Here is a 15,572-nt window from a genome sequence, read left to right on the forward strand (position 1 = left end):
GTGGATTTTACATATGTCATTTGGCAACCAACTTTACAGTGCATTGCCGCCACCAACTGGACTGGAGGGTGGTCTAAATCTAAGGAAAACTTTTACATTGACAGCTGGGTAAATTGTGCACTGCCCTATGGGACACCCAATCACAGCCAGATGTGATGCAGCCTAGATTCGAACCAGGTACTGCAGTGACGCCTCTTGCACTGAGATGCAGTGTCTTAGACCACTGCTCCACTCTGGAGCCCTCCACATAGCACTGAGATGCAGTGTCTTAGACCACTGCTCCACTCAATCTTGTGTGTCCTAGTCTCATCCTTGTTTGTCCCAGTCTCATCCTTGTGTGTCCCAGTCTCATCCTTGTGTGTCCCAGTCTCAGCCTTGTGTGTCCCAGTCTCAGTCTTGTGTGTTCCAATCTCATCCTTGTGTGTCCCAGTCTGTCTTGTGTGTCCCAGTCTCAGCCTTGTGTGTCCCAGTCTCAGCCTTGTGTGTCCCAGTCTCAGCCTTGTGTGTCCCAGTCTCATCCTTGTGTGTCCCAGTCTCATCCTTGTGTGTCCCAGTCTCATCCTTGTGTGTCCCAGTCTCAGTCTTGTGTGTCCCAGTCTCAGCCTTGTGACGACCCTTTCCTCCCTTCTCTCTCGGCCTGAGGACCCCCCCTGCCCCCACTTTTTCCTGGATCTTATACAGGTGTCTTCCCTTTCTCTCCCTGTTCCTGGATCTTATACAGGTGTCTTCCCTTTCTCTTCCTGTTCCTGGATCTTATACAGGTGTCTTCCCTTTCTCTTCCTGTTCCTGGATCTTATACAGGTGTCTTCCCTTTCTCTCCCTGTTCCTGGATCTTATACAGGTGTCTTCCCTGTCTCTTCCTGTTCCTGGATCTTATACAGGTGTCTTCCCTTTCTCTCCCTGTTCCTGGATCTTATACAGGTGTCTTCCCTTTCTCTTCCTGTTCCTGGATCTTATACAGGTGTCTTCCCTTTCTCTCCCTGTTCCTGGATCTTATACAGGTGTCTTCCCTTTCTCTTCCTGTTCCTGGATCTTATACAGGTGTCTTCCCTTTCTCTTCCTGTTCCTGGATCTTATACAGGTGTCTTCCCTGTCTCTTCCTGTTCCTGGATCTTATACAGGCGTCTTCCCTGTCTCTTCCTGTTCCTGGATCTTATACAGGTGTCTTCCCTGTCTCTTCCTGTTCCTGGATCTTATACAGGTGTCTTCCCTGTCTCTTCCTGTTCCTGGATCTTATACAGGTGTCTTCCCTTTCTCTCCCTGTTCCACAACTCTTGTCATTTGTTTTATCCACTGTTCTTATTAACCCCTTGGCTTCTGTTTTACTGATTGACAATTCCATTCATACTCCCGAGTGGCGCAGTGGTCTAAAGCACTGCATCTCAGTGCAAGAGGTGTCACTACAGTCCCTGGTTTGAATCTAGGCTGTATCACATCCGGCCGTGATTTGGAGTCCCATAGGGGCAGCGCACAATTAGCCCAGCGTCGTCCAGGTTTGGCCGGGGTAGGCCGTCATTATAAATAAGAATTTGTTCTTAACTGACTTGCCTAGTTAAATAAAGGTACAAAAGAATTTCAACATTAGGATGCTTTAAGAGCCTGCTTGGAGATCATATCCACCTCCTCGTTCCCCTCTACTCCCACATGAGCTGGTACCCAGAGGAATATCACAAATACACCCCCGGTCTGTTTCACCCTGTACAAGCACTGCAAAACCTCATACAATACATCCTGTCTGCTCTGAGACACAAATGCATTTAAGCTTATCAGTGCTGCAGTATCAAGCTAGATAACATGGGGGTTGGAGGATGGGTTTTTAGTGCTGCACAGGAATCAGAGCAGATGACTACTCTGTCTGGCCTCAACCTCCTCCATCCACTCTGCAGCCAATAGAAAGGCCGACAACTCCATTGTGTAAACAGATAAATGATCCATTGTTCTTTTCGTCACTGCCACCTTAAACTCAGGAACACTAAAAGCTGCTCCTGTCCTCCTTGTTTTAGGGTCCTTAGATATGTGAATATATTCAAGAAAGCATAGTATTGTATTCTTAAATGTTCACTTACAACTGAATGGGGTGGCAGGTAGCCTAGTGGTTGGAGTGTTGGGCCAGTAAACAAAATGGTTGCTAGATTGAATCCCTGAGCTGACAATGTAAAACTCTGTCGTTCTGCCCCTGAACAGGCAGTTAACCCACTGTTTCTAGGCTGTCATTGAAAATAAGTATTTGTTCTTAACTGACTTGTCTAGTTAAATAGAGGTTTAAATAAAATACAAATCTACTCTTTCCTCAACATCTCTTACCCTCTCAAGCAACCCTAGATCTATCACTGTCTGAGGGAGAAACCAAGATGGCATAGCAGGAAGAACCACAGAGAGGCTCAACTCCCTCCCAAACCACCCCATCTCTCTCACCATGCCATTACCTATCCACCCAAAGCTTGTATACAGATTTTGTTCATATTCCCAGCACTCTAGTTGTACTTTTTTTGTTGGATGTGTGACCTTATGACCTGTAGATTTACCCAATATGTCATGGTTAGCTGTTGACTTATTAACTCTAACGGCATCTTTCCCAACCATACCTTTTTATTTATGTTTTTATTTCACCTTTCTTCCACCTTTATTGAACCAGGTAGGCAAGTTGAGAACACCTTTATTTAACCAGGTAGGCAAGTTGAGAACACCTTTATTTAACCAGGTAGGCAAGTTGAGAACAAGTTCTCATTTACAATTGCGACCTGGCCAAGATAAAGCAAAGCAGTTCGACACATACAACAACACAGAGTTACACATGGAGTAAAACAAACATACAGTCAATAATACAGTAGAAAAATAAGTCTATATACAATGTGAGCAAATGAGGTGAGATAAGGGAGGTAAAGGCAAAAAAAGGCCATGGTGGCAAAGTAAATACAATATAGCAAGTAAAACACAGGAATGGTAGATTTGCAGTGGAAGAATGTGCAAAGTAGAAATAAAAATAATGGGGTGCAAAGGAGCAAAATAAATAAATACAGTAGGGAAAGAGGTAGTGTCACGCCTTGGTCATAGTATTTTGTGTTTTCGTTATATATTTGGTCAGGCCAGGGTGTGACATGGGTTTTATTTTGTTGTGTTTCGTATTGGGGTTTTGTAGGCATTGGGATTGCGGCTGAGTAGGGGTGTAGCATAGGTTTGGCTGCCTGAGGCGGTTCTCAATCAGAGTCAGGTGATTCTCGTTGTCTCTGATTGGGAACCATATTTAGGTAGCCGGGGTTTCACTGTGTATTTTGTGGGTGATTGTTCCTGTCTTTGTGTTTGCACCAGATAGGGCTGTTTCGGTCACATGACGTTTATTGTTTTTGTAAGTTCGTGTTTCTTTATGATTTAATAAACATGGATTGCAAATAGCCACGCTGCATTTTGGTCCGACTCTCCTTCGACGGAAGAAAGCCGTTACAGGTAGTTGTTTGGGCTAAATTATAGGTGGGCTATGTACAGGTGCAGTAATCTGTGAGCTGCTCTGACAGCTGGTGCTTAAAGCTAGTGAGGGAGATAAGTGTTTCCAGTTTCAGAGATTTTTCTAGTTCGTTCCAGTCATTGGCAGCAGAGAACTGGAAGGAGAGGCACCGGGGAGGTCCTGATTGCTCCACAACTTATTCTTAGGGCTTGAGCCTGGATTACATCTAGCTTTTTAAAGATGTTTGAGTTGCATATCCTTGCCTAGTTTAAATAAAAGTGAAATATATATATATATATATATATATATATGCTACACTTCCATAATCCAGTGATGACCTAGTGCAATATATAGCATGACCTCTCAATATCAGGTCTCACCTGGGAGAATACATTGTCAATCATAATGGAGAACAACAAAGGACTAATGACACTTCCCTGGGGGGTGCCATTATCTACCTCATATCTTTCTGACATAGAGCCCCCCCCACCCCTCCTTCACTTGTATTGATCACCCAGAAAGAAAATCCTTTATCCAGTTAAAAGTCCATCCTCCATCTCCCATGTTATCCAGCTTGGTACTGTAAGTCTGCTTTCCTTCCACATCATATCTACTGTGAATCAAAGAAAAAGGCTACCAGCGTCTCCTTATTTGCATGTGCCTTGAAGGCCCAGTACAGGATCCATTGGTCCCCTGCCTTTCCTGAACCGTCTGGTGACATTTGTCCTCTACTCTACGGAAAGTAAGTCAACCTTTCCGCTATCATCCTTTCCATACGTTTACATACATCAGATGTCAATGCTATCGGCCTATAGCTTAAAGGACAGGCTGCTTCCAACTTTCAGGCAGTTTCCCTTCCTGCCACACCTTATTGTGAAGTTCCAATACTTTCCCCTTTCTTCCATAGACTTACCCAGTAATTACGACAACTTCCGGAGGACGTCCTATCAGAGCTCTTGCAGCACAAACTGACATGTTGTCCACCCAATCAAAGGATCAGAGAATGAATCTAGTACTGAAAGCATAAGCTACAGCTAGCTAGCACTGCAGAGCATAACATGATGAATCTAGTACTGAAAGCATAAGCTACAGCTAGCTAGCACTGCATAGCATAACATGTGGTGAGTAGTTGACTCAAAGAGAAAGACAACAGTTTTGAACAAATTATTTTCTTCCAAAATTAAGAAAAAGCAAGAGAGAGAGCTTGCTATATTTGGTTGCATTTTTTAAACGTTCACTTAGCTAGCAAATGCAGCTAGCTAGTTTAGCATAATCAAACACCCGGTTCAAACAGAGAGGGATGCTATGTTAGCTAGCTGGCTATGGCTATCCAACAGAGAGGGATGCTATGTTAGCTAACTGGCTATGGCTATCCAACAGAGAGGGATGCTATGTTAGCTAACTGGCTATGGCTATCCAACAGAGAGGGATGCTATGTTAGCTAGCTGGCTATGGCTATCCAACAGAGAGGGATGCTATGTTAGCTAACTGGCTATGGCTATCCAACACTGGAACTCTTCCAAGTCAAGGTTAGCTTTTGGTTTTATTAATTTATTTCCACCGGGGCCCACCGGTGTAACTGCTAAACTGTACACTGTACTGCACGATTATAGCGGATTTACTAACACGTTAGTTCTAGTAGCTATGTTGACTATGACGTGACAACGATGTAGGCTGTGTGTAGCGGTTATGATATGAAGGTTTGGCTTGGAAAGTTTTTTTTCTCCTGGTCACAGACAGCGGATGTGTTGTGCACTGAAGTCCAGAAGGAAAAGGTGAGAGCAGAACGTGTAGATAGTTGATCATGCTGTTTGTATGTGGCTGCTGTGAAAGTGAGCTGTTTGCATGTGATCGGAGGTGTATTCATTCTGCCGATTCTGTTGAAAAACGTTTCTTAAACGGAAGCAAAGGGAACAAAACGGGGATGAACATACCAGAATTTGTCCAATAGAAACTCTAGTTTGCAACTGTTGGACTAATGATTACACCCTAGATCAGCTAGATGCAGGCAAGAGTGTTCAAGGTGGTATTGAATGTGTCACTGTCTGTCACCTTTATTACAAAGAATTATCGTGACCTGTGAACCTACATTGTAAACTTTCATTCATAGGCTAGGTTGTAACAACCTCATGATGGGTATAGGGAAAATTTGAGATTTTCCATGAATCGGCTTTAAGTGCCTATACTACGAATCAAGTTTAAAAAATCAAATCAAAGTTTATTGGTTGCGTACACAGTTTAGCAGATGTTATAGCGGATGCAGCGAAAATGTTTATCTTACTATCTCCTAACAGGGCTGTATAATGCGTATCTTACTATCTCCTAACAGCAGCACTCCACTAATCAGACCTTTATGGTAGAGTGGCCAGATGAAAGTAAAAGGCACATGACAGCCCCCTTGGAGTCTGAGACCATGAGAAACAAGATTCTCTGGTCAGATGAAACCAAGATTGAACTCTTTGGCTTGAATGCCAAGCTTCACGTCTGGAGGAAACCTGGTACCATCCCTACAGTGAAGCATGGTGGTGGCAGCATCATGCTGTGGGGTTGTTTGTCAACGGCAGGGACTGGGAGACTAGTCAGGATCGAGGGAAAGATGAATGGAGCAAAGTACAGAGAGATCCTTGATGAAAACCTGCTCCAGAGTGCTCAGGACCTCAGACTTGGGAGATGGTTCACCTTCCAACAGGACAACAACCCTAAGCACACAGCCAAGACAACGCAGGAGTGGCTTCGGGACATGTCTCTGAATGTGCTTAAGTGGCCCAGCCAGAGCCCAGACTTGAACCTGATCGAACATCTCTGGAGAGACCTGAAAATAGCTGTGCAACAACACTCCCCATATCCAACCAGACAGAGCTTGAGAGGATCTACAGAGAAGAATGGGAGAAACTCCCCAAATACAGGTGTGCCATCACAGCCCGCTTGGGGTTTGTCAAAAGGCACCTAAAGACTCTCAGACCATGAAAAACAAGATTCTCTGGTCTGATGAAACCAATGAAGAATGGGAGAAACATTTATAAAAACCTGTTTTTGCTTTGTCATTGTGGGGTATTGTGATGTCATTGTGGGGTATTGTGATGTCATTGTGGGGTATTGTGATGTCATTGTGGGGTATTGTGATGTCATTGTGGGATATTGTGATGTCATTGTGGGGTATTGTGTGTAGATTGATGAGGGGGAAACAAAACAATTGAATCCATTTTAGAACAAGGCTGTAATGTAAAAACATGGAAAAAGGATCGGAATACTTTCAAAAGGCCTTGTAAATAAACAGTGTGAAAACAGTATAAAATAAACAGCCCAGTATTTAATGTTTCTATAAGTTATACATGGGACATCAATCAGCATTGTGTGTGTGTTTTTGTTTCCTACTACAGGAGCTGACTGTTAAGTAGTCTGACGGCTTGGAGAAGCTGTTTCTCAGTCTCTTGGTCCCAGCTTTGATACACCTGTACTGTCTCTGTCTGCTAGATGCTAGCAGGGTGAACAGACCATGACTCAGGTGGCTGAGGTCCTTGATGATCTTCTTAGCTTTCCTTTGACACACGTGTTTTAAATGTCCTGGAGGGCAGGCAGTGTGCCTCCCACCAGGCAGTGTGCCCCCCCCCCCCCGGTCGTGCTCAGGAGAGCCATTCGGTTGAGGACGGAGCAGTTTCCGTGCCAGGCGTTGATGCAGCCCGACAGAATGCTAGAATGCTCTCGATGGTGCATCAGTTTGAGGAGTTACCTCTGTAACTTTGGCCTTGGTAACTGGTACCACGAAAGTGGCTCACCTTCTGACTCGCCCATAGATTGATGTTTCAGCAATGTCTCAATGCAGAGTTCTGACTCGCCCATGGGTTGACGTTTCAGCAATGAAGGGTTCTGACTCGCCCATAGATTGATGTTTCAGCATTATCTCAATGAAGAGTTCTGACTCACCCATAGATTGATGTTTCAGCATTATCTCAATGAAGAGTTCTGACTCACCCATAGATTGACGTTTCAGCATTATCTCAATGAAGAGTTCTGACTCACCCATAGAATGACGTTTCAGCATTATCTCAATGAAGAGTTCTGACTCACCCATAGATTGACGTTTCAGCATTATCTCAATGAAGAGTTCTGACTCACCCATAGATTGATGTTTCAGCATTATCTCAATGAAGAGTTCTGGCTCACCCATAGATTGACATTTCAGCATTATCTTAATGAAGAGTTCTGACTCACCCATAGATTGACGTTTCGGCATTATCTCAATGAAGAGGTCTGACTCACCCATAGATTGACGTTTCAGCATTATCTCAATGAAGAGGTCTGACTCACCCATAGATTGACGTTTCAGCATTATCTCAATGAAGAGGTCTGACTCACCCATAGATTGATGTTTCAGCAATGTCTCAATGAAGAGTTCGGCGGTTCAACCATTCATGTGTGACATGTGCGCTTAGTTACAAGCCTGCGACTGGTTAATAGCAGGCGGACGAGCATTATTCACCGTCGTAATAGAGGAGAGTGGGGTAAGTTGAGCCACTTTTTACATTCAGTATCACTAGGTCAAAGAAAAGACAATAGTATTCTGTCTAACAAAATAAATCTACATAAATACTGTATCTACATATATTTCAGGATGTTGTGTATCCCGGGAAATAATCACAATTCATGTAAACAAATGTTTTGATAACATAGGATGTCCTAACAAGTGGTTTCCTGTCACAAATTACCCGGGTATTACATTGGGACAGGGAGTTGAGTATAGGGACAGGGAGTTGAGTATAGGGACAGGGAGTTGAGTATAGGGACAGGGAGTTGAGTATAGGGACAGGGAGTTGAGTATAGGGACAGGGAGTTGAGTATAGGGACAGGATAGTTGAGTATCGGGACAGGGATAGTTGAGTATAGGGACAGGGTGAGTTGAGTATAGGGACAGGGTGAGTTGAGTATCGGGACAGGGATAGTTGAGCATTGGGACAGGGATAGTTGAGCATAGGGACAGGGATAGTTGAGTATAGGGACAGGGAGTTGAGTATAGGGACAGGGAGTTGAGTATAGGGACAGGAAATAGAGTATAGGGACAGGATGTTGAGTATAGGGACAGGATGTTGAGTATAGGGACAGGGTGTTGAGTATAGGGACAGGATGTTGAGTATAGGGACAGGGATAGTTGAGTATAGGGACAGGGATAGTTGAGTATAGGGACAGTAAGTTGAGCATTGGGACAGGGATAGTTGAGTATAGGGACAGGGCGAGTTGAGAATAAGGACAGGGAGTTGAGCATTGGGACAGGGAGTTGAGTATCGGGACAGGAAGTTGAGGATCGGGACAGGAAGTTGAGTATAGAGACAGGGATAGTTGAGTATAGGGACAGGACGTTGAGCATTGGGACAGGGATAGTTGAGTATAGGGACAGGGAGTTGAGTATCGGGACAGGAAGTTGAGTATCGGGACAGGAAGTTGAGCATTGGGTGTGGGTATATTATGTATCTTAAATGTATGCCTACATTCAGATATACAGTTGAAGTCACTTAGGTTGAAGTCATTAAAACTCGTTTTTCAACCACTCCACAAATTTCTTGTTAACAAACTATAGTTTTGGCAAGTCGGTTAGGACATCTACTTTGTGCAAGACACAATTACTTTTTCCAACAATTGTTTACAGACAGATTATTTCACTTATTATTCACTGTATCACAATTCCAGTGGGTCAGAAGTTTACATTCATGGAAGACCACAGGCACAGGTCTTGTTAAGGCCAGAAGTGGCAGGCCAAGTAAAATATCGGAGAGGCGAAGGATGGTGAGAACGGTCAAAAACAGCCCACAGACCACCTCCAAAGACCTACAACACCATCTTGCTGCAGATGGTGTCACTGTGCATCGTTCAACAATTCAGTGCACTTTGCACAAGGAGAAGCTGTATGGGAGAGTGATGCGGAAGAAGCCTTTTCTGCACACACCTCACAAACAGAGTCGCTTGAGGTAATGCAAACGCACATTAGGACAAGCCAGCTTCATTTTGGAATAAGGTGCTGTGGACTGATGAAACAAAGATTGAGGTATTTGGTCATAACAAGGGACGTTATGCATGGCGGCAAAAGAACACAGCGTTCCAAGAAAAACACTTGCTACCCACAGTAAAGTTTGGTTTCCATCATGCTGTGGGGCTGTGTGGCCAGTGGCGGTACTGGGAATCTTGTTAAAGTTGAGGGTCGCATGGATTCCACTCAATATCAGCAGATTCTTGGGAATAATGTTGAAGAATGAATCACAAAGTTAAAGTTACGCCGGGGCTGGATATTTCAACAAGACAACGACCCAAAACACTGCTCAAAATCTACCCGGGCATTTATGCAGAGGAACAAGTACAATGATCTGGAATGGCCATCCCAGTCCCCAGACCTGAATATCATTGAGAATCTGTGGGATGATTTGAAGTGGGCTGTCCATGCTCGGCAACCATCAAACCTAACTGAACTGGAGATGTTTTGTAAGGAGGAATGGTCCAAATGCCTTCATCCAGGATCCAGACACTCATTAGAGGCTATGGGAAGTGTCTAGCTGTTATTTTAGCAAAAGGAGGCTCTACTAAATATTGATGTGATATTTTTGCCTAAATTTATGCTCCTGTCTAATTTAGTTTTGATGCATATTGCACATTTTCTGTTAATCCAATAAACCTCATTTCACTACTGAAATATTACTGTGTCCATCAGTTATACGATAGATCAAAATGAAATTGCTGATCCAAACACCCAATTATATATAAATGGAAATCATGTAAATTGTCAGGGGCTGCCCAAACTTTTTCATACGACTGTAATTAGGAATGTACTTTAGCAATTATTGTATCCGTTGGGAGTTTCCAAACACTCCCCCTCTCTCTCTCTCACACACACACACACATATTTACCTAGGCAAGTCAGTTAAGAACAAATTCTTATTTTCAATGACAGCCTAGGAACATTGGGTTAACTGTCTGTTCAGGGGCAGAACGACAGATTTGTACCTTGTCAGCTCGGAGTTTTAACTTGCAACCTTCCGGTTACTAGTCCAACGCTCTAACCACTAGGCTACCCTGCCACCCCATATACACACATACACACACACATTATATATATATATATATAAACACACTCATATATAAACACACACACACATATATACACACACACACACACATTTATACACACACACACACACACATATATACACACACACACATATATATATATATATACACACACACATATATATACACACACACACACATATATATACACACACACACACACATATATATATATACACACACACACATATATATACACACACACACATATATATATACACACACACACACATATATATACACACACACACACATATATATACACACACACATATATATATACACACACACATATATATACACACATATATATACACACACACACACGATGACTTCCTCGTGTGTGTTGTATGACTTCAGAGAGATTGTCCGTGAGAGAGAGTGAGGCAATACTCCGCGTGTCATAGATGTTGCCATAATAAGTATCGGTGGAAACTGAGAAGAGGAGCTCAGGTCACGTGACATCACGAGGACACTTATCCAGGTCACATGACATCACGAGGACACTCATCCAGGTCACATGATGCCATGAGGTCACATATCTATTGGCAGTGACAGGTGACTTCACATTAGTCATATAGACTATGATGTGGGTGTGTTGCTTCTACACCTGCATTGCTTGCTGTTTGGGGTTTTAGGCTGGGTTTCTGTACAGCACTTTGAGATATCAGCTGATGTACGAAGGGCTATATAAATACATTTGATTTGATTTGTTTGGGGGGGAAGTTCGCCCACTCAGTACACTTTATCAACGTTACCACAATAGATATACCATCAATAGAAATCATTTCAGGTCATTTCACATAAGTAGCTAAACAAACACATTTTGGTTAAACATGATTTTATTAATTTACACACAGACAGGCCACATGTGAAACAAAAGCATGTTATTATTGAGTTTTAGACATATTTTAAAATTCAACAGAGCACAATATTTGAAAGATACCAAACAGACGGGTAACAATCAACCAAAATGAATCTGTGCAGCCACGTTGGACTGTTTACTAAACATTTGGCTTTCTGTCGCACTTAAAACAACCTCTAGTAATCACTGACTGTTGTACATCTAGCAACACTCAAGACTTTGACCTTCTGTAAAATAATGTTCTGTCTTTCATCGGGTTTAATCTCATCCAGTAATGTTTTACAGTAATGTCTGTTTTACAGTTTTACAGTAATGTCTGTTTTACAGTAATGTCTGTTTTACAGTAATGTCTGTTTTACAGTTTTACAGTAATGTCTGTTTTACAGTTTTACAGTAATGTCTGTTTTACAGTTTTACAGTAATGTCTGTTTTACAGTAATGTCTGTTTTACAGTTTTACAGTAATGTCTGTTTTACAGTTTTACAGTAATGTCTGTTTTACAGTAATGTCTGTTTTCCAGTTTTCCAGTAATGTCTGTTTTACAGTTTTACAGTAATGTCTGTTTTACAGTTTTACAGTAATGTCTGTTTTACAGTAATGTCTGTTCTTCACCAGGATGGACATATTAATATACAACTATATGACGGAACAGCTACATACATACAGTAGTAACCTAGCGCCTTTAAGGGGTAGTAAGTGTTTTATGATACTAAAGGTGTCCATCTTGTGGTGAATTGAAAGGGTTGCAGAATTTTCCATTGATCTGGTAACTAGCCTGGTAAGAAGAAAAAAAGGTATATTGTTTTGAAGGAGGGGCCTGCATATGAAACAAAGAACAGCATTTAAATACATGGAGAAAACCACTTAAAACCGAACCCGGTGGAGGAAGTTTAAGAATGACCTTGGCCTATAGGGAGGAGGTCAGAGAACTGGCAGTGTGGTGCCTGGACAACAAGCTCTCCTTCAATGTGAGCTAGACAAAGGAGCTGATCGTGGACTACAGGAAAAGGAGGTTCAAACAAGCCCCCAATTAACATCAACGGGGCTGTAGTGGAGCAGGTTGAGAGCTTCAAGTTCCTTGGTGCCCACATCACCAACAAACTAACATGGTCCAAACACACCAAGACAGTTGTGAAGAGGGCACGACAAAACCTTTTCCCCTTTAGGAGACTGAAAAGATTTGGCATGGGTCCCCAGATCCTCAAAAGGTTCTACAGCTGCACCATCGAGAGCATCCTGACCAGCATCCTGATCGGTTGCATCACCACCTGGTATGGCAACTGCTCGGCATCTGACCATAAGGCGCTACAGAGGGTAGTGCGAACGGCCCAGTACACCACTGGGACCAAGCTTCCTGCCATCCAGGACCTGTATATCAGAGGGTAGTGCGAACGGCCCAGTACATCACTGGGACCAAGCTTCCTGCCATCCAGGACCTGTATAATAGGTGGTGTCAGTGGAAAGCCCATACAATTATCAGGGACTCCAGTCACCCAAGTTATAGACTTTCTCTGCTACAGCACGGCTAGCGGTACCGGTGAGCCAAGTCTAGGACCAAAAGGTTCCTCAACAGCTTCTATCCCCATGTCATTAGACTGCTGAACAATGAATACAATTTCCACCGGACAATTTACATTGACCCCCCCCCTCTTTGTACTGTTTATTATCTATGCATAGTCACTTCAGCCCCAACCAACATGTACAAATTACCTCAACTAGCCTGTACCCCTGCTGCACACTGACTTGGTACCGGTGCCCCCTGTATATAGCCTCCACACTGACTTGGTACCGGTGCCCCCTGTATATAGCCTCCACATTGACTCTGTACCGGTACCCCCAGTATATAGCCTCCACATTGACTCTGTACCGGTAACCCCTGTATACAGCCTCCACATTGACTCTGTACCGGTACCCCCTGTATATAGCCTCCACATTGACTCTGTACCGGTACCCCCCTGTATATAGCCTCCACATTGACTCTGTACCGGTACCCCCTGTATATAGCCTCCACATTGACTCTGTACCGGTACCCCCTGTATATAGCCTCCACATTGACTCTGTACCGGTACCCCCTGTATATAGCCTCCACATTGACTCTGTACCGGTACCCCCTGTATATAGCCTCCACATTGACTCTGTATCGTTACCCCCTGTATATAGCCTCCACATTGACTCTGTATCGTTACCCCCTGTATATAGCCTCCACATTGACTCTGTATCGTTACCCCCTGTATATAGCCTCCACATTGACTCTGTACCGGTACCCCCTGTATATAGCCTCCACATTGACTCTGTACCGGTACCCCCTGTATATAGCCTCCACATTGACTCTGTACCGGTACACCCTGTATATAGCCTCCACATTGACTCTGTACCGGTACCCCCCTGTATATAGCCTCCACATTGACTCTGTACCGGTACCCCCTGTATATAGCCTCCACATTGACTCTGTACCGGTACCCCCCTGTATATAGCCTCCACATTGACTCTGTACCGGTACCCCCTGTATATAGCCTCCACATTGACTCTGTACCGGTACCCCCTGTATATAGCCTCCACATTGACTCTGTACCGGTACCCCCTGTATATAGCCTCCACATTGACTCTGTACCGGTACCCCCTGTATATAGCCTCCACATTGACTCTGTACCGGTACCCCCTGTATATAGCCTCCACATTGACTCTGTACCGGTACCCCCTGTATATAGCCTCCACATTGACTCTCTACCGGTACCCCCTGTATATAGCCTCCACACTGACTCTCTACCGTAATACCCTGTATATATCCTCCACATTGACTCTCTACCGGTACCCCCTGTATATAGCCTCCACATTGACTCTGTACCGTAATACCCTGTATATAGCCTCCACATTGACTCTCTACCGGTACCCCCTGTATATAGCCTCCACACTGACTCTCTACCGTAATACCCTGTATATAGCCTCCACATTGACTCTCTACCGGTACCCCCTGTATATAGCCTCCACATTGACTCTCTACCGGTACCCCCTGTATATAGCCTCCACATTGACTCTGTACCGGTACCCCCTGTATATAGCCTCCACATTGACTCTGTACCAGTACCCCCTGTATATAGCCTCCACATTGACTCTGTACCGGTACCCCCTGTATATAGCCTCCACATTGACTCTGTACCGGTACCCCCTGTATATAGCCTCCACATTGACTCTGTACCGGTACCCCCTGTATATAGCCTCCACATTGACTCTGTACCGGTACCCCCTGTATATAGCCTCCACATTGACTCTCTACCGGTACCCCCTGTATATAGCCTCCACATTGACTCTGTACCATAACCCCCTGTATATAGCCTCCACATTGACTCTGTACCGGTACCCCCTGTATATAGCCTCCACATTGACTCTGTACCGGTACCCCCTGTATATAGCCTCCACATTGACTCTGTACCGGTACCCCCTGTATATAGCCTCCACATTGACTCTGTAACGGTACCCCCTGTATATAGCCTCCACATTGACTCTGTACCGGTACCCCCTGTATATAGCCTCCACATTGACTCTGTACCGGTACACCCTGTATATAGCCTCCACATTGACTCTGTACCGGTACCCCCTGTATATAGCCTCCACATTGACTCTGTACCGGTACCCCCTGTATATAGCCTCCACATTGACTCTGTACCGGTACCCCCTGTATATAGCCTCCACATTGACTCTGTACCGGTACCCCCTGTATATAGCCTCCACATTGACTCTGTACCGGTACCCCCTGTATATAGCCTCCACATTGACTCTGTACCGGTACCCCCTGTATATAGCCTCCACATTGACTCTGTACTGGTACCCCCTGTATATAGCCTCCACATTGACTCTGTACCGGTACACCCTGTATATAGCCTCCACATTGACTCTGTACCGGTACCCCCTGTATATAGCCTCCACATTGACTCTGTACCGGTACCCCCTGTATATAGCCTCCACATTGACTCTGTACCGGTACCCCCTGTATATAGCCTCCACATTGACTCTGTACCGGTACCCCCTGTATATAGCCACATATATGCCAATAATAATTTCTTTAAATAATGAAAATGCAACAATCCCAGATTGCCCCTTTTTTTTAGAAGCCTGATGAAGTTTTTCCACTCGGAGAACGGAAGAGGCAACGGCAAT

The 15,572-nt window shown here is 44.1% G+C and overlaps 1 protein-coding gene across 1 annotated transcript in view; it reads right to left on the bottom strand.

The window, feature by feature from the left end:
• Positions 1-11,376: 11,376 nt before the first annotated feature.
• gng10 (guanine nucleotide binding protein (G protein), gamma 10) overlaps positions 11,377-15,572 on the bottom strand; it is a 9,195-nt gene continuing 4,999 nt past the window's right edge. The window contains exon 3 of the mRNA XM_020472600.2: positions 11,377-12,192. The gene's annotated coding sequence lies outside the window, so the exon portion shown is untranslated. The remainder of the gene's footprint in view (positions 12,193-15,572) is intronic.

The sequence above is a fragment of the Oncorhynchus kisutch genome, linkage group LG6 (genome assembly GCF_002021735.2).
Source record: "Oncorhynchus kisutch isolate 150728-3 linkage group LG6, Okis_V2, whole genome shotgun sequence".
Taxonomy (NCBI): domain Eukaryota; kingdom Metazoa; phylum Chordata; class Actinopteri; order Salmoniformes; family Salmonidae; genus Oncorhynchus; species Oncorhynchus kisutch.